At 34.4% G+C, this 25,697-nt stretch overlaps 1 long non-coding RNA gene across 1 annotated transcript in view; it reads left to right on the top strand.

Annotated features, from left to right (window-relative positions):
* Positions 1-25,465, top strand: part of LOC130458628 (uncharacterized) — an 80,807-nt gene extending 55,342 nt beyond the window's left edge. Inside the window, exon 3 of the long non-coding RNA XR_008918078.1 lies at positions 25,383-25,465. This is a non-coding gene — a long non-coding RNA (uncharacterized LOC130458628). The remainder of the gene's footprint in view (positions 1-25,382) is intronic.
* The last annotated feature ends 232 nt before the right edge of the window (positions 25,466-25,697 follow it).

The following is a 25,697-nucleotide window of genomic DNA, read 5'->3' as shown; positions in this document are numbered from 1 at the left end:
AAAAAATGAATGAGTATTACTTGCCTCTAGGTTTAACTTTCATTTGGTAATTTTTAGGAAATTTGATATTATAGTAAAATTTTATACATCATATTCTACTGTCAATAAGTTTTTGTCCAAGTCTCTATACCATAGTTTCTATTTTGTTTATAAGATTTTAAATTAAATAACAAAACAAAATAAAAAATCTTGATTCCTTATTTTGGAAATTCTAATTATTCTTTTAGAATAGTTATGGATTTTAAGAATTGAGATCACTTCTATGTTTGAGCTTCATAATTGTTTACAAATAATTTCCATTATATATTTTGGAGTGCTTCCTTATAAAGGAGAAGTGAAATAATGATTAAAAATAATGGAGATACTTTGAAGTGATCAGATCTCAGAGATAATGAGATTTTAGGGACCTACTAATGTAGGGAAAAGGGTACTAGCACTGAAGATAAATGGTATGAGCTCAAATCCAATATTACCCACATACCACCTGGTTCACTTTAGGTAGGTCACTTCCCCTACTTGAATTTCAGGGTCCTTATATTTTAAAATTGTGTGATTAAATGAGATTTCCTCTAGGGACCTCTTCTATTGTGATATCCATTTTAACCCATTATATGCACAAGCATAATACAGCAACACACAATGCTTCCCCACAGGCATGTGAAAGTTTTAAAATTCTATGATTAAAGTTAATCAATTCACTTCAGGATTTAACTCCTGTAAAAATGCAAAACTATTTGAAAAAAGTAAAACAGTAAGTTGTATTAGTTGTGTTTATCTTATTGTGAATGAGAATTAAAAAAATAACTTATATTATAAATAAAATAGCATTAAGTATAAGAACATTGAGGTTCTGGAATTGTGGAACAAATGGCAAAAAAATAAAATAAAAAAGAGCCCATTAAGCTACCGAACCAAAAGACAAACTCATCTACTTCACAATTTTTTGTCACATGCTAACTTTGATGCTTCCTGAGTAACAGCTTTTATGTGTGAATTTTCTCTACTTGAACCATCAGATCCACCAGAATCTTATATTCTGCCCTGAACCTACTTATTTGATAGATAATCTTTCAGCTTATATTGCTGGCACCCAGACCTACCAGTGCACTAGTTATCATACCCCAGACACAAACCTTTCCCAATATTTTCTCTGTGTTGTCTTTTTATATTATCCTATAAGCTCTTTGATAGCAGGGACTGTTTTGATTTCTTGTATTTGTATCCCTAATATTAAACAGAGTGTCTAAGTCATAATAAGGATTTAATATTCCATTTATGTATCTATAAAACCTTGAATTTATATATTTCTATTCTATTCTAGTTTATTCTATTCTATTCCTTTCCTTCTCAATCCATTCCACTCCATTCTCCTCAATTTCATTCTATTCCATTCTATTCTGTTCTGTAAACAAACTATAAATCAAGCAAGTTTTGGCTTTAGATTCCAATACAATTACTAGAGGAAATCGAATTATGAATATAAGTAAAAATGAACCACCAATAGTCTGTGTATTTATTGATATACTCCAGAAGTTCATTGACTTTCAAATAGTCTCCTTTCTTTGCAGAGAATGAAAGAGTTATCCATCTAGTAGAGTTATCCATCTAGTCTATCTAAACCTAGCTAGAGAGACAGAGTTGGATTTCACTGTCGTAGATATTTTAATTTTCTCAGAGAAAAGGAAGTATTTCATCTACACACCTCTTTGTTGACTTTCTGGGCAGGATGCCTATGAAGATGGAGAAATTCCAAGTCGGTAGAAAAGAAAAGATCCTTCAGAAATATCTTCTAGAAAACAGCTATTTTCTAAAAGATTCTACTCATACCCCCAAAAAAATGTATACATGGAATGGGCTGAACAAATCTATGGTATGTGGATATAATGAGATATTATTCTGCCTAAAGAAATAATGAAGGGAGCACTTTAAAAGAAACCTGGGAATATTTATGGGAATTCATGTAGAATGAGGTGCATATAGCTAAGAGAATTATTTCCATAATAATAAAAAAATCTAAAAAACTATTTTGAAAGAGAATAAAATGACCAATGATGAATCTAGACAACTCATGATAAAGCAAGCTTCACACTTCCTGCCAGAGATGCGAGAAATGATGTATATAAATTTCAAAATTCATATATGAGCAAATATATATAAATATATATGATGTACACTGTACTTAGAGATGTCAGTAAGGCTGGGGGTGTATTTGCTGTTTGTTTTTGTCCTTTGTTATCTACTTGACCAAGTTCTAAGTGTTCCACAGTGCCTGCTTCAGCAGCCTTCATGACTATTAGAAGATCTATACCATATTTAAGTGCAATATATGTATGCATGTATGCATATGAGTGTATGCACATAGATTTGCATAGATTTGCACATATATGTTGTTTATATCTGTATATAGGTGTATATATATATGTCCATGTGAAACAAAATGGCAATGTGGGAATATGTTTGAATTCACTAGCATATTTGCCCTAATGCCATAATGCCTTTTTTCTTCCCTTTTTTCAATGAGAAAGAGGGAACTTGAGCAGAGAAATAACTTTTTGCTAATTGAAAAAATGCATTTAATTCAAAAGGAAAAGCTATTAAGAGAGTAGCATTTTCCCCCTTTTTTCATATTCCCCATTATCTTTTTCCACTAATATTTCCTTTTACTGGAACTCTATAACTGGAGTTAAAAAGACTTGAGGTTAAATAAGTCCACAGATGCTTACTAGTTCTGTAACCATAGACAAGTAAATGAAATTCATTTTGCCTCAGGTGCCTCATCTGTAAAATGGGGATAATAATAAAACCTCTTTCTCAGGGTTCTTCTGAATATCAAATGAGATAATTATAAATTATTTTTCACAGACCTAGACATATAGTAATATTAGCTACTACTATTATTATTATTGTCATGAGGTTGCATGAATTACATGAAGAGGTGCTCTGAATGTTATTTATTCTTTCCAAACAATCAAAGAATACTTACACCAGCAGATGAGGAGACAATCAGAAAACAATAGTGAAGAATAGAGCAGACTCATGAGGAAGGAGGAAATTAGAAAGGGACGTCTACTTCTAAAATATCAATAAATTGAAAAAAAAGTTCTTTGAATGATAAAATTTAAAACATCATTTTTTCTCTCTCTGTATTTCTTTGTAGAGAACTGGATGCTGATCCATAATGAGACCAACAGGGCAGTACTATGGAAAGAGTGATGATTTAGACTCAGGGAGCTTGTATTTACATCTTGTCTCCATCATTTACTACCTTTGACCTTAGGCAACTCATGGGTCTCTTCCATCTCTAAAACTTTGATTTTATGAGAGGTTCCTTGGGGAACAGAGTTAGAGCAAAAGATAATTATGCAGCTAAAATAAAGAAGTTATGAAAACCATCACTAACCCTTTGTGCCTAGGGCTTACTGCCTGTGAAATGTGGATATAAAACAAATGAATACTTTTTTTAAAAGCTCATTACATTTCCTGTTTCTGAATTCTTCCAAATAATCCTAGAACTAAGAGGATCTTTTGATTTCATCTAGGGTAACAAGATGACAACAATAGATATAATGATAATAGCTAACAAATATAGAGGATTTTAGAGATTATAAAGCCATTTACATACTATCTCATCAATACAACAAAACCATAAATAGATGCTATTATTATTTCCACTTAATAGGGATAAAAACTGAAGTTGAGTATTAAATGACTTTCATGAAATCACATAACTAACAAGTCTCTCATAGGATTTGAACTCAGACCTATCTGTTGGAAATTCTAGTATAAACAATGTCAATCTTCTGTTTCAATAAATTTAATGACAGGAAACTCACTATCTCACAACTTTACTGATTGTATTTTGAAATAGCACTAATGAGAGGAATAGTTTCCCTATTGCTTTCAGTCATTATCCATTGTTATATCCTCTGGAAACTACCAGAATAAATAAAACACTTCCACATTAAAGGTTATGACAGTAAGACATATCCTCCCTCCCTCCCTCTCTCCCTCTCTCCCTCTCTCTCTCTCTCTCTCTCTCTCTCTCTCTCTGTCTCTCTCTCTGTCTCTCTCTCTCTCTCTCTCTCTCTCTCTATATATATATATATATATATATATATATATATATTTACCTTCTCTCAATTCAGTACCCCTAGTTTTTTTCAACCCATATTAATAATGTATAATGTTGATTATCTTCACTTTCCTGGTCACTCTCTTCCAGGTACACTTAACTAATAAACAGTTCCTCAAATTAAAAAGAAAACTTAAATATAATGCACTAGATTTGGTGAAAACCAGATAGAGTAATATTTCTCTATTTTGTCCTGTATTTTTTGGTTAATCTGGTGAGGAATATGGATGCCTTCTCAGAACAATGTTTTGTTTTTTAATTTATAAGGAAAACTACATAGGACTACAAAGGAAACCAACTATGATGAAATGCAATCATGGTGTTGTTTTTTATTTTTTATTTTTTGGATCCTATGTTAAGAATCTATGGCAAAGTTAAATCCTCATCATTCTATTCTGAATTCCGATTCATTTAATGAAAATGAATAGCATTGTAGACTTTCCATTCTACAGTGTTGACTCATTGGATTTGCATACACCTCCATTTCTTTTTTTTTTTATCTTATAGACTCTTACATATACATTTTCTACAACTTCAACCATTTCCTCTTTGGAGTCACAATTTTCTAGGTTGCTGAATTTCTACCATTTGCACTAGATTTTCCCAAATATGCACTCATTTCTCTGACATGGTTGCTTTATGTCTCTAATTATTCCTATGAAAATTGCCCCACAATGCAGAGGGAAATTTCTATACAAGCTGTTAATGAGTACTCAGCACCTTCTTTAGAGATACAGAGCTCCCCTAAGGAAGTTCCATAGAGTATGTGCAAGGTGTTAAGATATATACTTAACTTTAGAGCTGTCTCCTGAGCTAATGTCCAAGTGAACAATGAGGTTGAAGCTAAAATAATTTTAGAAGATTCTGTTATTGCCTGGGAGGAGAGAAGTCCATAATGGCCATTTTACTCAGTGCCTGCAATATGTTTTATTATTGTTGTTCATATTAAAATACAAAATGCAATATCCCAGGTAATTTCTTAATTTCCCTCAATTTACACTTCCCTGCTGTTTACAAAGTTTCCCCTCAGTTAACATTAAATTGTAAGAGAAATACTTCACAATATATTCCATCTGTCCTTTATAGTGCCAATTTGATTTTCATTAGGGACCCAAGTTGGCAGCAGTGGGAGTCTGTAAAGCTATGTGTCTACCTAATGGTAAAAGAAATAATCACCTTAGTGTGGAGAAAGACCAGAATTCCAAAGAGTTCATATTATGTGGATATAATAATAATAATAAATTGATTAAATATTTCCATGATTAATTTGTCATAATGTCCACAGACTGTCACTCTCTAGTTTTGGGAGCAGAAGTACTTTTGATACTTTCTCCAAAAATATAAATATGGAGTAGAAAGATGAATGATTGAGAACGAAGGCAAAGAGGTTATAGTGGGTGGACATATGAAAGGTAAATGCTGCTGGTGTCAAGATAATTTTGCATCCTTGGTATTTATTTTTAAACCATTTCCATTGCTATGTCCATAAATAGCCAATGAATTTGCATATATTCTCTCTGTGTGTGTATATGTTTCCCTCTAGGAAACAGAAGTTTTGTTTGTTTGTTTTTTTAACTTGGGCATTGCTTTTGATCCTCATGAGCTGGTCCATAATAGGTGCATAATGAGTGCTTCTTTATTTATTAACGCAGTAAGAAACCAATCATTTTTTGTTTCATAATGTTAGTAATGTTTCTACATTATTGCCCACTGAAGCCCAAACCCTTTTAGGTACATCTTATTTGAACATGGTGTTAATGTCTCCTATACCATATAGTATGTAACTTGGGTACCATTTCTGGTAAAAAAAAAATTCCTCTCGAAGCATCCCAATATCCATGACAGGAATGGATATGACCTTTTTAGCTCAGATATTATATGATTTGACAGGCTGGCAATATTAGATTCCTCAATGCCTGCTGCATCACTGACTCTATTTCAAACTTTACCTTTTGTCAGATCACATTTGGTGATATACTTCTAAATGTTTTTGAGACCTTGAAGAAACTGGAGAATCTAGGTGGTCAGTGAAGTAAGACTCCTCTGTAAAAAAGGATATCTATTTTCCACTGGGGCAAAAATTAATAGACAGCAATTCAAAAATACTCACCTCTGATTCTCTGATCCATTGACATGAGCAATTATTTTTCTCATTTTCTTTTCTTATGTTTTTTGCTTTGTCAAAAAATAAAGTATTTAATTCCACAAGTATTTATGATCATGGAATATTATATATAATTTAATCTCAAATATGTGTTAGTGATTATATCATAATACTGCTGGTGGGGTTAGGAGAAAGTAGGTAACAATTTGATCCCTATCATTAGAGAGCTTACTATTTATTTTTAGGGGAACATGGTACATGCATAAATATCTTTTATAAACTACAAGATGAGTTAGTGGTACTGTCACTTAGATATCTTAAACACAGATATACACACAAGCATGTTGTATATATATATATATATATGTATATATATATGCATATATACATACACTATATATATGTATGTGTGTTTATGTGCATATAAATTTTTTTCGCATTTTCCTATAAGAAACTTTTTTTTATTGATTCATGTCTTTTTGCTTTAGGAGTAAGATGATTTCTACTCCTCTAAACAATATCTCACATGCCTGTTGGCTTCTCCATTAGATTCTAAGCTTCTTGAGATAAGAGATTTTTTTCTTTGTTTCCCTCAAGCCTTTTCATGGTGCCAGGACTTTACTAGTAAGTGTTTAATAAATGTTTTTTTTTTAATTTACTTTGACTAACTGACCTTGGAGAGATTCTTAATTTTGTATTCATATTTTCCACTAAGCAATTTGTGCTCCTTTTTTTTAAATTTTGCATTAAGATATCTGAATTTTTTTTGCCTGAATTCATAACCTAACCCTTCTTTTAATAGATAGATTTATTTTTGAATCATGCTGAAGATATTTGCTATTTATTGACTTTTTAAATTCTCTGTTTTGTTTGATTGATTTTATTTCAACTTGTACAATTCCTCTCAAGGTCTTTAGTTTCTGTCAGTCAAACATTTATTAAACACTTTTGATATTATGGCAGATAATGTCTCAGTAGAGAGAGAGCCAGACCTAGAGACAGGAGGTCTTAGGTTCAAATTTGGCCTCAGATGATTCTTGACAAGTCATCTAACCCCAGTTGTCTAATTCTAACTACTCTTCTGTCTTGAAATAGATACTTGAATATAAATTCCAAGACAGAAACTATGGGTTAAAAAAAAAAACACAAACACAATACAGTGATCCCTCACCTCTCATGGGAATTATATTCCAGAGATCCCCATAAGTGAAAATCTGCAAAGTAGTGGCATTATATATATTTTATTAGATATATACATATATTTTAAAGCTTTATATACCCTTCCCACTCTCCTATAATCCTTTCCCACACTCTTATAAACACTTCATATACTCTTACACCCTTTCTACACTCTTAAACCTACATAATTTGGTGCTTGGGTTCACTGCCAAAAGCCTTAGAAGGAGCAGAATGTTTGTCATAGGGCTTGAAATGAATTCAAACTTCTACAAAAACTTCACAAAAACACAACACTCCATAGCAGCACTATGTGCAGCGATCAGATGTCAAAGTGAAGTGGATAAGGAGAGATGCTGAATGTATGGGCACAGTGCAGGACAGTACACAGACCAATGCTACAGTCACTGAGCCAATCAGTTCCCAGGACACAGAAAACAGTGCTGTGGTTGGTTGCCTTTCATTCCAGAAGCCAATAGTGTACTGTGTACAATCTCATATTAGCAAACTTGCACAAGTGGTAGTGGCATACTGCATTTCCATTGACTACAGTATGGTATTTATCTGCAATGATACAGAATTAGATATATATTTAAAAAAAAAACTCATGATACAGTGAAACCATGATAAGTAAACTGCAATATAGTAAAGGATGACTGTATGCCAAGCATTATACTAGGTAGTAAGAATACAAATTAAATTTAAAATATTCCTGCCCTACAGAAGCATACAATTCAATGTAGGATGCAAACTACAAATAGCTATGCACAAGCAAAAGAAAGATACAGGAACTATATATGTATTTGTATATGTGTATATATACATATATATAATTATTGGTTAGTGAAATGCATATTAAAATAATTTGGAAGTGTCACTTTACAGAAAATTGGCTAACATGACACAAAAAGAAAATGATAAATCCTGGAGAAGATATGGGGAAATAAGAACACAAAAGTGATCTCAGTGGAGTTGTGAACTGCTTCAACCATTCTGGAATAGAATTTGAAACAATTTCTAATATATTATCAAGCTGTGCATATCCTTTGTCTTGGTTCTAAACACCACTATTGTCTTCAAGTCAAATTGAATCTTTCTTTCTTCCCCTCTTTCACCATCTATTTCTTTCTTTTTTCTTTTGTGTGACTCGGCAAATCATATTCTAACACCACTTCTGTATCCAAGAAGTCTGGGAAAAAAAAAAAAACTAACACAGAGGATGCCTAAAACAAAAACTTAATTCACCAAATTGAGAAGCATCTTATAATCAGTTTCTCAGGTGATTGAAATAATTTCAGGGATAGGATTTTAAAATGAGGGCTGTAAATCTTGAAATCTCTCAGACTTGTGAATGTTAAAAATTTCCCCATCGGTGAATTCTTAATTGGAACAAAATCCCTACTGAGAAACATTACCCATTTTGATGTGAGAACTCACCAGGATCAGAAATGGGAGGACCTCTACTCCAACTGTACTTAAGACTGCTTTAGGAGAGAAAACTCCTTGCTAAACAATGAAAGTACTTGGACCCATGCTTATAATAAAGCAAGGAGTTCTTTGAGCCAGGCCTGTTTTTAGAATTGATACAATGGGATGCTAGGTACCTAAAAGGGTCGGGCAAGTTTTCTCTTGATGAGATTAGTTGACTCAGCTGTGTTTTCTCTCCTTCAGACTTACTGAGGAGATTGTTCGACACGGCAGCATTTTTTCTGATTCAGACTTACTGAGGATATTGGTCGACTTAGCAGGAATTTATGGGCAGTCCTTTGGAAAGCGTCTACAGTGATTGGTAGATGTAGGGACTTAGGGGAGGTGACATGGGAGAAAAATCCCTATATAAGAAAAAGCAGAATCTCTTGAGGAGATATCCTTTTGGAGTTATCCTTTTGAAGAAATCCTTTTGGAGGATCTCTGATGAGGATCGCTTGGGAAGAATCTCTTGAGAGAGGTGCTGGAGAAGGGAAGCTCTTGGAGGACAGTCTCTAAGGAGGTCTCACTGGAGCTCCTCTAAGGGGACTCTGTCCCTCTGGAGGCTCTGGAAAGAGGCCTTTTGGAACAATCTCTGGCTGGAAGGCTCTCTGATGAAGTCAGCTGAGATGGAGCTGGCCTGGTGTCACTAGAATCCTTGTTTAGGCAGACCTTGTGGTGAGTGTTAAAAGACTGACTGACTGATTCTCTCTCTTAAGACTCAGGTCTAGACCATATTGGCTTGAGGCCCTTCATAATTATTCCTTTCCTACTCTTTCTCTCTTTCTCTAATTCCTCATTATATTATTAATTAAAAATCTCTATAAAACCCAATTGGCTTGGGTATTTGAATAATTGGGAATATTTCCCGGGCAACCACCTTATATTTGATTTAAAAACCGAGACACTGTAGTGAAACATATTTTCTGTGGTCAAATTTACTCACCCTCTCTTATATCTATCACAATTTATATCTTCCACCATTTTAACTCACTACAGTTTAAGACCTCAACCATTTTAAATCTCACAGGGCATCAAAACAATATGTATGTTCCTATATGATCTAAAATTGCTCTCATTATTATCTCGGACCTCTTTTCCTTCTAGTCTGCTAATGCCAAGGTAGGAGCAGAAATGGACCAAATAGCTCTTAGGGCTGCTTTTTATTTTTCTTTTTTTAGAGGTTTCATGGCAAAATAATTCACTAGTAAGTAATCCACTGCTTATGAGCTTTTCTATTCTTAGCTAGGTTTGTCCCCAGAAATCAGGGAATGTAATTGCAGGATAATCGAAACTATACATTTCCCTTAACTTAAGGAGTCTTGGGAGAATCTCCAGACTATATACCATTGAAGGATCTATACATGCCTCAAGAGTAAGTAATTTCTGTAGAATTAAGTAGCTTTTAAACTTTGTAGCCTGGAGTCAGAGAATAACCTCAAATGAAAGAAAGGAGTCCCCATTGTTCCCAACAGAAAAAAAAATGAAAAAAATGTCATTATTATAATTTTTTTACCGATTACATAAAACTTTTTCAGGCATACCACCTTGTTAGATAAACAAAGCTTTTGGAGGCTTCCAGGGCAGTGATCATTGTATATAGTTTAAATTGAAGAAATTGGGTCATGGAGAGATCAAATGCTTGATCCTATTCAAAAGGTGTTAGAACAAGGATTAGAATGCATGTTTTCTAACTTCTAGTCTTGTACTTGTCTGATTAAATTATTTTGTAGGACAAAAAAAGAACAATTACCTTAAATGGACCTTATATGTGTGAGATGCTCATTGAAAATGAAGAAGCACAAAATTCATTTACTTCAGCAGAGATTCCCCCTCTTTTAGGGCTGTGATTAATTTGAGCACAAATTCCTCGTTCACTATCTACATGCATATCCATAATTGCTACAGAGACCCCGAACTGCAGGGCCCAGTTTTCACTGTCACTATTTTGACTGAGCATCCATCTTATCTGGCTCACAGTGGACGTCTATGGCTCCTAGCACTAGGGTGTCTAGACATTCAAAATTACACTTGGATAAAAATAACCCGGAGTGAAAAGCCATGCTCGATCCAAAAGGCTCATCATACCCACTAGGTATTCTAACTAAGCCTTATGAGGTTTCATGATAAATGAATTTACTAATATATGCCTGGCTTTAGCCCAATCAGGTCAGCAGAAATCAGGCACTAAAGATATAGAACTGCCACATTATTAGAAATAAGCAGTTTCCTAAAGGTCAAAGTCTAAACAAGGTTCCTTTCTAAGACCTTATATTTATTCTTCCTAATTTTGCACCATCCATGGTCACCTCTCTGAACGTGTTACTATAAATTCAGTTCAGTTCTCAAACCACTTCTTGGTAAACTGTATTTTAAGCAACATGCCAGCAAAACAGAGCCCATCAATATAAGGAGCACGCAGCTTTCTGAAATGTTAACACTAGGCTGTGCTCTTTTATGGAGGAGCTTTAACATTAATTTTAGATTTTTTAAAAAAGGGCAATTTGCTCTGATTTAATTAAGTTGCAAAAAAAAAAGACTGTTGCTTGTCGGTCAATAAATTATTTGAGATCGTAGGAGAAATGTCAATATGGAGGACCCTCGTATCTTCCCCTTCATCATTCCCTGGAAGGCAGAAGAGATGTCTCTTGCCAAGAGTAAGGTTGGCATCCTCCAGTTGAAGGGACTCTGAAAGAAGATTGGCAATAAGTGCATAAATTTGAGTCTTAAGAGGCAAGAAGGTCTTTTTCAGCTGGGGAATTCACAGGAGAAAGTTATACATAGGCCTGGCTTGAGATCCTTAAAGGAGGCTTATTAATGGAATAGAAAGCCACATGGAGGTCTTTTCTTTCTCTGGCCCACTTTTTATTACTTAATTACTTATATTTATTACTTATATTTATTATTATATTGTTTTAATTAATAATTTAATTAATAATTAATTTTATTTATTTTTAATTTTTAAATAAAAATATTATTTATATTTGTTAACAATTACTTAAATATTTATAAATTAAGCAGAGAATTTTAATCTTAATATTTTTGAGGAAAATATGAAAACTAAGAAGTATATAAAAAGCATAAAGGAAGTCAATAAAAAATCATTAAGAGGAGAAGAAAAGCTTATTAACTTTCAGGAGGTTAAGTACAGAAAAACTGCATAGAAACAAATGTGGAATCACCTGCCTAAATCCAATCTAATCCAATGAACATTTATTAAGCACCTACTATGGGCCAGGCATTGTACTTTGTTCTGAATAGAAATCAATACTAGGGAAAACAATTCTGGTCAAGATAGCATTATATCATGATGAATTGATTGCAGGAACCATGCCATGGCATAAGAATATCACCGAGCCTTCATTTAATGTGATATTTATAATTTGCTCATTTTAATAAGGGACAACCTGAGATACTGGAAAACCCAGGAAGGAGGAGAGGAGAGTCAAATGCTAGCTCTGATTTTTGCTATGTGATTATAAGTCAATCCTTTAACTTTGTTCAGTGAGAATAGTTGGTTTAGAGTCAGACAAACTCAGTTCAGCTATTACTTCTATTAACATTATTATATTGGATAAGCCACTTCAATGTTCAATTTATTCATCTAACACAAATGTTCAATGTTCAGTTTATTCATCTATAAAGTAGTGAAAATAATTTATGTCAAATGGGTTTGTTTTGAACTTTAATAAATCATAGAAGTGAAAGTTATTATAAATATTAATCAATATTTTTAAAATGTTTCACAAATTTTTCAATAATTTCTTTATCTTGATTTAGAATTTTATCAGATTGAGGAATTCTCTGTGAGGAAATTCCTTCCTCTGATATGATCACCAAGTTGTCTACAACATATTCTTTTTTTTTTTTAACCCTTACATTCTGACTTTTAAACAGGAACCAATTGGTTCCAAGTCAGAACAGTTCAGACTAGATAAAGGGAGTTATGTGACTTGTCCAGGGTTCCTCAGCTAGGAAGTTTTTAAACTTGGATTTTTAAATTTAAATTAAATTAAATTAAATTTTAATTTAATTTAATTTTAATTTTAAACAGATTTTAAACTTGGACCTATAATCTCCAGGCTTGGCTCTCAATCAGCTGAGGCACCTATCTTCCCCCTGAAACATTTTTAAAGAATTGCTTAGAGAAATATAAGGTTAAGTGACTTATCCACCATCACAAAGCTGGCATATGATCAGAGGCAGACCTTGAACCTAGACCACTTTAACTCTAAAGCTGGCATATAGCTACTCATTCCATTGTTTCCCATCAAATCATTAACAAAACTGAAATGGCATTTTAGTTTTTTCATATAATAAAAAGCATGATATAATAGATATTAGTCTGACCTGTATACAAGCACATATTATTATATACATGTACACAAAACACTTACAATTCATGTATGTACTTATACATACAATAACAGATGTAGTCATATGTATGCACATATACTGCAAAGAGTATTTGTACACACTCTATGTATGTTGGATATGTATGTCTATAGATGGTACCATGTATAGTATACCTCTGTGTGTGTGTGTGTGTGTGTTCGTAGTCACCATCTAGAGAGGTGCAGGGCTCAGGAATCATTTCTGCTCCCATGGTGCCCAATGAGGCAACATTGGGGATTCCTGGCAGGTGTACATAAAGGAGCTGTAGGCAAAAAGTTAAGTGGGAAAAAATCAAGGGATGGAACAAAAATAAGTCTTGAATTTTTTCACTTAGCTCAAAGGATTTTATGATGCAAGGATATAGAAAAATGTCTGAAATTCTTTGCAGCATGCCCTAAACTGAGGATAACCTCCAAAAAATATCTCTAACATTTTGTCTCATGTTTTTTCCTGAATTTCAATTCAAATCAATTCGTTTAGCTAAATGTTCATTATATTTCTTCTATTCCGTTTAAATGAACTAAGTTTAATAGAGAGGAAAGACATTTTCTCCCTTCCAGGAGGAAATAAAAAACAAAACAAAACAAACAAACAAACAAAGAAAAAAAAACAGTATCTCACCAGAAGCAAGCATTCATAGTAAATAACTATAGATTTGAGGAGGTTTCAAAAAAAGAATATCTTCATATTCCCTTCCCCCAAATCCCCATCTGCACTGTATGTATCAGGACTCAAAAGGAAAGTCACACTTTGAAGTTGAATTGTAAGCAGATTGTTACACAAAATGTATCTCAACGCTAACACCAGGGAGGGATTTAAATTCGTTTAGCAAAAAAATAGTCTTTCTTTTTCTTCTCCTTCAAATACCTCCTATCTGTGTGACTGTTTATTCCAAAGGGCATAAGAAGACTTTACCAACATCTTGGCACTGATCCTCACAGTAGGAAAAGGGCTACAACTGTGTTTTCATTTGCAGCCCAGCAGATTTTAACCACTTGAGAAAAACCAGGCCAGGTCTGCTGCCTGAAAGGTGGCAAATCTCAGTAGTTAGTCTAATAAGAGCTAGTCTATGAGAAAAAAAATTTAAATGATTAAGTAAAATTTTCTTGTTGCTCTCCCTCTATATCTCCAAGTAATTGTGACTAAAACAAACCTCCTGCTCCCTGTAACTCAAGCATTATTTTTTATCCAACTGGTATCCTTGAAATTAGGAAAACTGAACCCATTTTCAAGAGGCCATAAATTCTCAAAATTTTCAGCAAGTCCCATGTCTCTTTGGTTCATTGAGTTAAAACATTATATGTATATAATTTAATGTATTATGTGTATATATATACATATACACACATATGAAATACATACACACACATACACATTTTCATGGCATTAGTTGGCCAAAACAGCGCTTGTTGACCCTTAAGAATTTGTTTATCAGGCCCTTAAGTAATGTATAAGGAGTCTGGGATCAAGGCAAATAGATGCTTTCCTTCCACCTTACCAGCTCAATTGTTTTGGAAGTAATTTCAATACTCAACTGACTTTAGCTTAGACAAGGCTATGTTTTTATTTCCCTCTAGTTTGGGGGGATTCCTTTTATATGTCAAGTTACCCTAAGATGATGGAGGACAAGGTTTCAATGAATACAATAGAATGGAAGATATGATATATAATATGCTATGTCAGTGTTGGCAAACCTTTTAGAGATGGAATGCCAGGCCCTGCCCTTTCAACTCGCTACCCCAGCCCTTACCCCTTAGCCCAGACAAGGGAGGGAGGAAGCACTACAATTGGGCTGCTGGGCAAAGGGGCCTATGAAGAGAGGAATGTCCTCGGGTATATGGAGATGGGGAGGGAAACAGCTTTGCCCAGAATCCCTCTGCTTTCTAGTAACAAACTGTTTCAGGCAACTGCAGATGTGCCCACAGATAGGGCTCTATGTGCCCTTTTTGGCATGCATGCCATAGGTTTGCCATCACTGTCCTAGTGATATAAGATTCAAAGTGATACAATATGATACAATGGGATAAGACAGAACAGGATAGGATAGAATATGAAGTGATGTGGTATGATATGATATATTTGCCTGCCTGCCATGTTTCCAAATTATGTAAAGAAGTTCATCTTTTAGAGCATAACATGGAGTCAATTGATTATTAAATATATATTGCTGACAGCTATACTTCAAATATGATTAGCTTCCTTTGTAATATCATGTGTAGGCTTTTAGGTAGCTGATAGTAAGTGATTAACAAATTCTTCTAGAATTGAAGGGTTTCAAATTGAAGATACATATGGCCTATGCTTCTACTAACTATTCAGGGACCCTATCTTATTCTCATATATAGATCTATGTGGGAATTGTAAACCTTTCTTTTGTCATAAATTTTATAGGTAGCCTGGCAAAGACTTTGAGTCAGTTTTTATAATATTTTTCATGCATAAACAATGAGTATCTGAATACCAGCATAACAGGAGTTAAACCTAAGATGAAAGCTTAGAAGCAGTGAAAACTAAAACTGCACTGAAAATCCATCCAAACCAACTTCAAAAAAGCACCTTAAAACAAAAGGAGTCAAAAAACAACAACAAAACAGAAATAGGGGACTCTACTGAGGAAACAACTTAATAGGTAGATAGTCAATTTTCATGGGATAAGGAGGAACCAAAAGTAATATCTTGGCCAATATTGGGACTAATTTTGTATATCTATGCATATTAATTAATCATTTTGTTTTTTCTCCTCACTCTCCCAATGTGTTGGAGAAAAAAAAATGTAATTTTTGACAACTGAAAATATAAAATATAATATAATTTAATAAAATTCATCTTTATTTGGAGAAAAGGGAAGATCAAAAAAGAGATAAAATATTTGTATGGATGATATGATAATCACCGTAATAAAGAAGGAATAGCTATTGAGCTCTTAATTTGTTTCTATTTAATCTGCAAAGTAGGATGACCTTTACATAGAAAATGATAGAACAAAGGGATTAATAGGATAATTGAAATAAGTAAAGAGAATGTATAACAGCTCTTAGTACATTGAAGGTCATCTTATATGAAATGCAATGCCTTGCTGAAATGCATTGTTAAAAATGAATATAATATTCTGGAGGTACTCAGAACAGCCTTCTGACTAGGAATTTTTGGAATTGAGGAAGTCCTTTGGGGAAAATAGCACAAAGTGCACATTCAGTTGAATGAAGGGTGTTAGGGTAAAGACCTTAGGATATCAGCAAGAGGCTTATTTAAAGAAAGATTCTATTAAAGGAGGCAGAGTACAGGACAAGGAAGGTACCTGCCATCTGCTTTCTTCCTATTTTAAGCAGATATTAAGTAGCGCAAAATATCAAGTAACAGCACATGTTATCAGAATGCTCTATACTCAATGCCCTGGGGAAAGCTGCACCTGCCCTACCCTACCCCTACCTCTCCAGACCAAAGTAGAGTAGAGTACCATTGCCATTCTGATTATTTTTAAAATGTTTCTTTCAAAGAAAACTCCATGGAGAAGTTTGAACCCATGCTAAGTCTATTCCTTAAGAACCAGTTCTCTGATAAGCTGAGATAAGGAAAAAACAAAACAAAACATGTGCATGTATATATATATATATATATATATATATATATATATATATATATATATATATATATATATATATAGTGAAAAGGAAATCACTTCAAAAGACTGATATATATTAATTTAAGGTCGCCAAGGAATTCAGCTATGTAATTCCTAAATGAAAACTCAAGTCAGCAGTCAACCTTTTATGGAGTTTTTAATTACAAACAGGAGGAAGAAAGGTATTAGAGAGAGAGAGAGAGAGAGAGAGAGAGAGAGAGAGAGAGAGAGAGAGAGAGAGAGAGAAGGGAATAGGGCTTAAATACCCCCTCTGTTTAGGCTGGGCCAAAAGGCCCAAGCCCTTAGATAGCTGAAGCAAAGAAAAGAGATCAGTCCCTATCACTCACGTGACCAAAATGGAGAAACAGTCTCAGGGGCCTCCACCTCCAGCCTCCTTCAGAGCAAGCTTCTCAGAGCACAACCTCTCAGAGCAAAACCTCTCTAACCTCCCCCAGTCCTCAGACCCCACTATCTTTAAGGAAACCATCTAAGTCCCCTCCCCTCAGTTCTCACATCTACCAATCACTGTTGATGTCTCCCCTGTGCCAATGGTGGCTCTAGCTTAACCCAGGACCATCCAGAGGTCTGTGGCTTTGCACATGTCTGTTGAAGGTCATATTCTCAAATAATTAAATCTTGATCCTTTGCTGCAGCCCTTCCTAAATCCTTTTACTCTGAGTAGGGTAGAGATTGTATTTTCTAAGACTTGGTTCTGTCATTCCAAGTATCTCTATTGTATCAATTCTAAAATCAATCATGACTCAAACAACTTCCTGTTCTATGCTTAAGCAGAGGTCAAAGCCCTTTCCATTGTTCAGCAAAAGGTTTCTGTCCTAAAGCAGTCCCAAGTAGGGAGGAGAAGGATCCTCCCATGCCAAGGGGGTTCACATTCCAATAGAGTTCTTACTATCAGTAGGAAATTTTTTCCAAGTATGGAACTTTCCAATGGTGAAATTTCCAACATTCACAAGTCTAAGAAATTTCAAGGTTTGCAATATGTATATATATATATATATATATATATATATATAATAGCAACCATGATTACTAATTAAGGTGAAAAACTAGAAAAGGAAAAAAAGGAAAATTAAGGTGACAAGAGGAGAAAGGGAGAGAGTGGTAAAGGGAAGGTATGCAAACTTTATTTACTCTGTCTCAGGCACAATATTTCTAGTTATGTCCAGCAAAATAATATTGCAAATGACAGTTTTTGTTTTGGCCTAAGTCCATACAAATGTTCCTGACTGATGAATTAAATTTAATAGCTGGTCATGTAAAAAATGATTCTCACCACCTGAAAATTGGCTGATTCACTTGCTACAAATTTGGTCAGGTTTCAGCTGTTGCATAAAACTGCATAAAGTGATTTGATTGATTTTATTAAAATTGCCAAATAGAAGTTTCACAGGAATAGAATTTATCACCTTCTTTCCCACTGTAACATTAAAATTAATCAGTACTTAAAGAGATCTTATTTTACTCGATTAGCATGAAGCTCACACATTCGAATTTCATTTAAGCAATTTTTATCCTAGAAAAAAAGTAAATATAGAATATGTATGTTCTATATTCATGTAACCCAAGTTTAGGGGGTAATAACCCAATTTACATGTACAATGGAATGTCAGGAACCCAGAGGAAAGTTACTACTTCTTTCTTCAAGATTAAAGTCATATTTCTGAAGTTTTAGGATAAAATTTTTGTAAGATACCTAATGAATCCCAAATGATATGTTTTCTCTAGACTACCAGTCAAATCTTAGATGATTAACTTTTTAAAATAGGTATTTACTTAGATGGTATTATAAAAAATAATTGGCCCAACACCTTCCTCCTCAAATGATAGTAGACTTTCCCAAAGATAGATGGAGAGATATGTATATATTCCATATATATATATATATATATGTATATATGTATATATGTGTGTGTGTGTGTGTGTGTGTGTGTATGTGTGTGTACACAGGAATACACAGGCAAATGGACTCCAAATTACAGAGTTCATCTGTTAAAAGGCAAATCCAGAGTATATGGATCCCCTTTCTCCATTCTTGAAGATGTCTTCCTCCGTTTCTGTACATAATATTTCTAATTTGACATGAACTTCCAATGCAACTATTCTTCAGATATTATTGGGACACCAGTGGTTAGTCCAAGTTTTACTAGCTTTCAAAGTTCAACTCATTCTCTAGTGAAGGTAGAGGAGAGGAAAGGAGACAGAAACTCTTTCGTTACATTGCATAAAGCAGTTCCTTTTCAAGGGCCTGATTGAAGCTCTTCTAGGCTGGCCTACCATTGGATTTCTGGATTCTAAAGGAGTTTGCTGTTTTTAGCTAAGTTCTATAGATTGTGACCAACTCTTCTCAGCAATCCACAAGGAAATTTAAACTTTTTCTGTGTGGTATGATTTGCTTTTACTCATTCGTTTAAAGATACTTCTTCACTTATCTTTTTTTTTAAAACTTTACCTTTTGTCTTAGAATCAATATTGTATGTTTGTTCCAAAGGAGAACTCTGATATGGGTAAGGTAATATAGATAGGTTAAGTGATTTGCCGATGGTTATACAACAAGAAAGTGGCTGAGGCCAAATTTTAACCCAGTATCTTTCACTTCTTGGTCTGGTTCTCAATTCACTGAACAATCAAGTTTCCTTCTTCACTTATCTATTGACTATTTGCACTCTAATTTATTATAACTTTATTCAATAGACTTTTATGGACCTTATTCAGCTATTCATCCCTCTGATATTTTTTTGGCCAATCTTGAATTTTATTTTTATTTTTTTTAATTTTTTGAAAATTTTATTTAATTAGTCGATTTAGAATATTTTCCCTTAGTTACAAGAATCATGTTCTTTCACTCCCCTACCACCACACCCTCCCATAGCCAAACCACAAATCCACTGGGTTTTACATGTGTCCCTGATCAAAATTTAATTCCCTATTTTTGATGTTTACCCTGGGGTGAACATTTAGAATCTCTATCCCCAATCATATCCCATCGACCCATGTGATCAAACAGCTTTTTTCTTTTGTGTTTCTATTCCCACAGTTTTTCCTCTGAATTTGGTTAGTGTTCTTTCTCATGAATTCTTCCAAATTTCTCTGGAACACTACATTGCTACTAATAGAGAAATCCCCTACGATTCCATTGTACATTCCATAGTGTATTATTCTCTGTGTACAGTGTTCTCCTGGTTCTGCTCCTTTTACTCTGCATCAATTCCTGGAGGTTGTTCTAGTTCACATGGAATTTCTCCAGTTCATTATTCCTTTGCACACAATAGTATTCCATCACCAACATATACCACAACTTGTTCAGCCAATCCCCAATTGAAGGGCATCCCCTCATTTTCCAATTTTTTGCCAGCACAAAGAGTGCAGCTATGAATCAAACTGGTTAATTTTGGCTTTCAAGACACTATTTTCTGTTTTCAGATGTCTTGTTTTACTTTTTTCTTTTCCCAGTTGTCTTCAGCCTCTCTTAATTGTTTTTTGAATTGTATTTTGAGTTCTTCCAAAGCCTGTGTCCAATTCACCAGAGTTTTTGTGTTTTTGCTTGGGTTCCTTGTTCCTCCTCTGTTCCATTTGTTCTTTGTTCACTATTGATTGTGATTTCTTTTTTTTCTGTTGATTACTCATATTTTCTCCTTCTTTCCCTCCTGTAATTGTTTGTAATCTTGCTCCTTTGATTATGTGATGGATCTGTGGCTTTGGGCTTTTCTTTCCTGAAGGGGCTTTTTCTTTGCTCTGCTGATTGATTGGGTTAGGTTGATGGTATTGATGAGCCCTGAGGTCATATTTTTCCCCACCTGACAGCAGAAGCTGAAAAGGAGCTGAGCTTCCTGCCCTTTTATCAAGTTGTAGCCTTTAGTAGTTGTAGCTTTTGCCCTTGGAGCTTAGTCAGCAAGGCTCTCAGAGAAGTCTGGGAAAGGGTTATTAGAGCTGGAGCTTCCCTGTCCTCTGAAGGCTTCTTATCTGCCCTATTGATAAGATTGAGCCAGGGCAGAGTTGATCTGCAGAGCTGGATGTGCCCTGAGGCCAAAACCTTGAGAAGTGTGTGTGTGTGTTGGGGGGAGGGTCAAATGAAGTGTCTTGCCTGTAACTAGGCTGCCTTCTCTGTGCTTCTCCTCCAGCTTCCTCCCCGCCACCTGTGTTCAATATCTTGAGCCTGGCACAACTGTGCCAGCAAGATATTCCCTCTGGACTAGTGTCCTTGCCCACCTAGAGATTCTAGCCACCTCTGGAGGCTCAGCACTGTAGGTGGGGGAGGGGTCCTGAGACCTTCCTTCTTCCTTCCCCTTAAACCCAAGTGTTCAAGAATTCAGGCTTTTTTTGGAGGGAGTACCTTTTAAGGTGAGTCCAGCAGAAGGGTTCCCTGTCTCAGTCCTGTTGTTAGATTTGGTTTTCAGTCCCCTACAAGCATTATGTTTTTAATTGGTGAGGAAGAATTTTCAGAAGTCTGAACTTTTGCTGCCTCTAATCCACCATCTTGATTCTGCCTCCCATGCCTCTGAGTTATTGATTACTTTAAGTGAGAAGTCTGAAAGCCCCTATAATTAGTAATATAGAAGCATATAACACCCTTCTTATACAAGTTGCTTCTCATAATATATTGGATAAGGTGAATTTGTTACCATACTCTTTGCCCTTATTTGCACTTGATACTCCTGAAAAAAATGAAGTGCCATCCTATTTCTGTGGTTGTTCTCCATAGCTCTTGAGTATGGATAATACTTTTTGATCTTTTCTCTTCATCTCTCAAAACTACTCATGCTATAGGCTATTCCTTTTAAAGCATATTCTTTCAAGTTAATAGGTATACATATTTATGATCTGTTAATAATGGGTTTCTACCACCTAAGCAAAACAATGCTATAACCAATTTAAAATGCACAGGTTCCCAAAAAAAAAATCATTCTTTAGAAATTCCTGTTTTCCTTACGCTTGTATATTTCTCTAGTTCAGCATCTTGTTATTGTGAATATTCCTCCTACCTGGTCATACTGAAACCCTTCTGTATCTCTTATTCTGGCTAATTCTTATGTATATTCTCCCAATAGTCTTTAAAAGTGAATATTTAATGCAGTAGAGAACTTCTTTTGGATCTTTTAATCTGTTATGTATATAAGTATAAAACCTGAACTGTCCCTCTTTATTGCTTTTTGATTAATGGTAATATATGTAATAGATATTGTTGTTATTGTTATTTTACAACCATTTCCATGTAAGATATCAATGGTTTTGGCCTACAATAAATTTCCACACGCTGTTGGTCTCTCAACATAATTATAATTTTGAATCTTTAAGGGGATTTGACTGATCAAAGAAGAGAGATTTGAGGATAGGGCAAAGAAAAAGGTCAAATTCTAGTGACCTTTAAATTATACTATATTAGTGTTTACTCTTATCACCTCAGTAATACAGCCTGCCTTACCTCTCAAAAATCATTTCCATTTACTTTATTCTCCAGATAAATTATATTCCTTGTCCTCCAAGCATAACGTGAGTTTTCCTGCCTTTTCTGTTCCATCTATGAGAAATTTCTTCACTTTGTTCTACTGGATGAATGTCTAGGGACTCTTTAAAGCAAAAAGAAATAAAAAATATCTACTCCTAGAAGTGCTTCATGATTAGATCATCATATAATATTTTAGCTGTTCTTTCTCCTCGGGGGCATGATTCAATAGAGTCATACTCTCAATAACCTTAAGGCCTCTTGTCATACATGGAGTAACTATGTACACTTTTTAGGGTTCATGTATATACATAGATCTAGATATATTCGCCTCCTTGTGTTTTTGCATGACTAGTCACAATCAGAATAGGAAATAGGTACAGTTTCTCCTCATCAGCCATAATTTCTTGATTTAATGCTTTCTTCTTATCTCTATCACCTCACCTACCAGGTGCCCACTATGCTCATGTTATTTCTGCTTCTCTGCACCCAAAGTGATAGCCTCAAATCTGAGGGATGTCATGTGGAAGATAGATTAGAATAGCTCTACTATGTCAAAATTGTCCATTGTAAAAACAAGTAAAAATTACTGAGAGGCAAATTTCGGTTCTATGTAAGAAAATATTGAAAATAATGATTAGAGACATCCAGTGGTCAAATTAGCTTCCAGGGATAGGAGATATGTATTATTTCTAAATATGGATAGCTAAACCAAATGTGAATATGGCTGGTAGTGTAGGAGATTTTTCTTGGATTTCTAAAATTCGTACTAGATGATCTTTGTGTTGTCTTCCATGTCTGATTTTTTGAATTCATGAATGTCTGTCCATTTCCTTTCATCTTCCAAATGTCTTTTCTTCTGCTGAGGAAAACATTCACTATACTGTTTACAAATATGGACAGATGAATTTATTCTGTCAAGAAACAAAAATAAGATGGCTAGTGCAGATGGCCAGAGTGTTGTAGAAAGAGCCTTTGTGTTGGACGATCTGGATTCAAACCCCAGCCCTTAGAACACAAAGGTATTAAATGATTGACAAATCACTGAACCTCTTTATTCCTCAGTTTCTTCCCTGGTTGAATGACTATACTAATACCTGTAGTACTTGCTTCAAAGAGCTGTCACAAGGAGCCCTTGTGTAAGTTGGTACTATTAATACCATGACACACATTTAAAGTATTCCCTCTTGAAGCCTCTCAAACCCCAATAATAACAAATTTCAAGTGTTCCTCATGACAAAATTCTAAACTCCATATCCTCATATTCTGGATGCTCTACAGTATGCACAATCTACGTTTCAGTCTCTTTTTCTACTCTACCACTGTTCAGTGTTCAGAAACAGTACACAGTGTTGTTCAAAGAGTTTGTCTTAGCAAAAAGATCTGCTCGTTTTTGATACCTACTGACTGTGCAACCCTGAGCAAATTACTTATCCTCTTATTTTTCCAAGACCCTTCACTGAAAGCACAAATTACAGAGAAAGTGCTGATCTATATTGGGAGAAGGAATTTCTCTATTTAAATAAAATCACGAGTCCTCTTCTTATCCCTATACTTCTTCCACTACTGTAGGGTTTTCCTAAATTGCTGATCTCCTAAAATTTTCTTCTCCTTTCTTATTTCTGTTAACATTTTTTCAGAAGAATGTTCCATAAGTATCCTTTTGAGTTACCTTATTACATACCAGATCATAAACCTCCCAAGATTTAGCCCTTAGCAGACAGGCCAGCATTTTGGTACTACCATGCCCTATACCTAAACCTGTGATATCATCCCTTACCTTGCCCACAAAAAGAAACTCTGCTCCTATGTTAATCCTACTGGTCTTTTTAAAATTTAGCTCTAACTTTCCCTCCTCCTTGAAATTTTCTCTGCCTCTACTTTCTTTTTAGATATCTAATATATCTTTGTATCTTTCCTATTAATTTTCATATGTTGGATATTAGTAGACCACCTTCATGACTTCATGAACAAAATTTTCATTTCTCTGTGGTGAAAATATTTTTGAGTTCCACTACATTTAGCTAGACTGATCCTTGCCTGATAGGAATACTGTCTAAATGATTCAAGTCCATATTCTAAAGTATTATTGCTTGCACTAGAGCTTGAGATCTCACACTCACCTCCATTACACAATGAGTCATCAGAATACCTTAATGGGGTCACTGCAAACATTAAGCAAATTAATATATTGAATTGCAAATGAGGTTAAATGTGACTTTTTCTCTTCAAGATTTATGCTTTTCTTTCTTTTATCTTACTTTTTCAAATGTGGTTCAGTTATTTTTACTTTATTTTAATAGTCATGGGGCGAGCATTTCTCTATTCTGTTTTCGGTCCTTTGATTGGAATTCTCTATTTTCAAAATAATTAAAAACCAGAAGTCTTCTTTTTCCAGTTTGACGCTACCACATATAATCTCTAGAGAATGTCTCAGAAGCACAGCAAGAGGATCTCTTAGGTGAGAAATTTCAGGAGGTATCTTCCACCAGAATGAAAGTACAATCTTCTCATTTTCATTAAATGGCTCATCTGCTGCTTGCAAATGTGATCATTTTCCTGTCTGCCCACGCAGCTTTTATGTCTACTCAAGATTTCTGCTCTGAGAGGCTATTCTTTTACTGGCACAATATTTCTCAGAGCAAATTGAATTAATGATTGAGTGAGAGAAAAGGAAAATTGTGACTAAGCTAAAATTAGAAGACTCTTTGCTTTTGACTTTCAATGTAGGCTTCTCAAAACAGGAAATGTCAGCAATCTTTTCAAGGAATGTTTACAGAGTAACTTCCTTGGGTTCATCTCAGAAATAGTAATCATATGAAACTGTGAACATATTTCCCACAAATCTATCACCATTAGAAACAAGATAAATAAAAATATATGCCCTAGTGACTATCAATCAGTCATGCCATCTTTGTATATAGAGAGAAAAGCAACTCAAAGTTTGAGGGGATAGGAATCTTAATTTTGACTCTGTTGATATGTCATGTTTGTCTAACTCTCTCTCTCTCTCCTCTTTCTCCTACAGGTATTCATACTTGCTCTAATATCCTATGCCTCTAAGCCTCTTGAACTGGATAGAAAATTTTAAAATTGCAATACAATATTGTGGAATTTCAGGAAAGTATTTTTGGGATACAAATTCTTGATCTTATATTTGAAATGTAGGTTTTTTGGTTCTTTATAGCTCTATAACACATTGATTATTGATTATTAATTCAGGTTAGAAATAATAACTGATGCTGGTGATGATAATAATAATGGTGGTTATTACTGTAACCATGTAATGAAACAATATATTGTAATTGTTAAAGGAATTGTTGAGGACTGAAGCGGTACAGGG

Source organism: Monodelphis domestica, chromosome 1 (genome assembly GCF_027887165.1).
Source record: "Monodelphis domestica isolate mMonDom1 chromosome 1, mMonDom1.pri, whole genome shotgun sequence".
In the NCBI taxonomy this organism is placed as follows: Eukaryota; Metazoa; Chordata; class Mammalia; order Didelphimorphia; family Didelphidae; genus Monodelphis; species Monodelphis domestica.
This window is presented reverse-complemented; position numbering and strand designations above follow the sequence as displayed.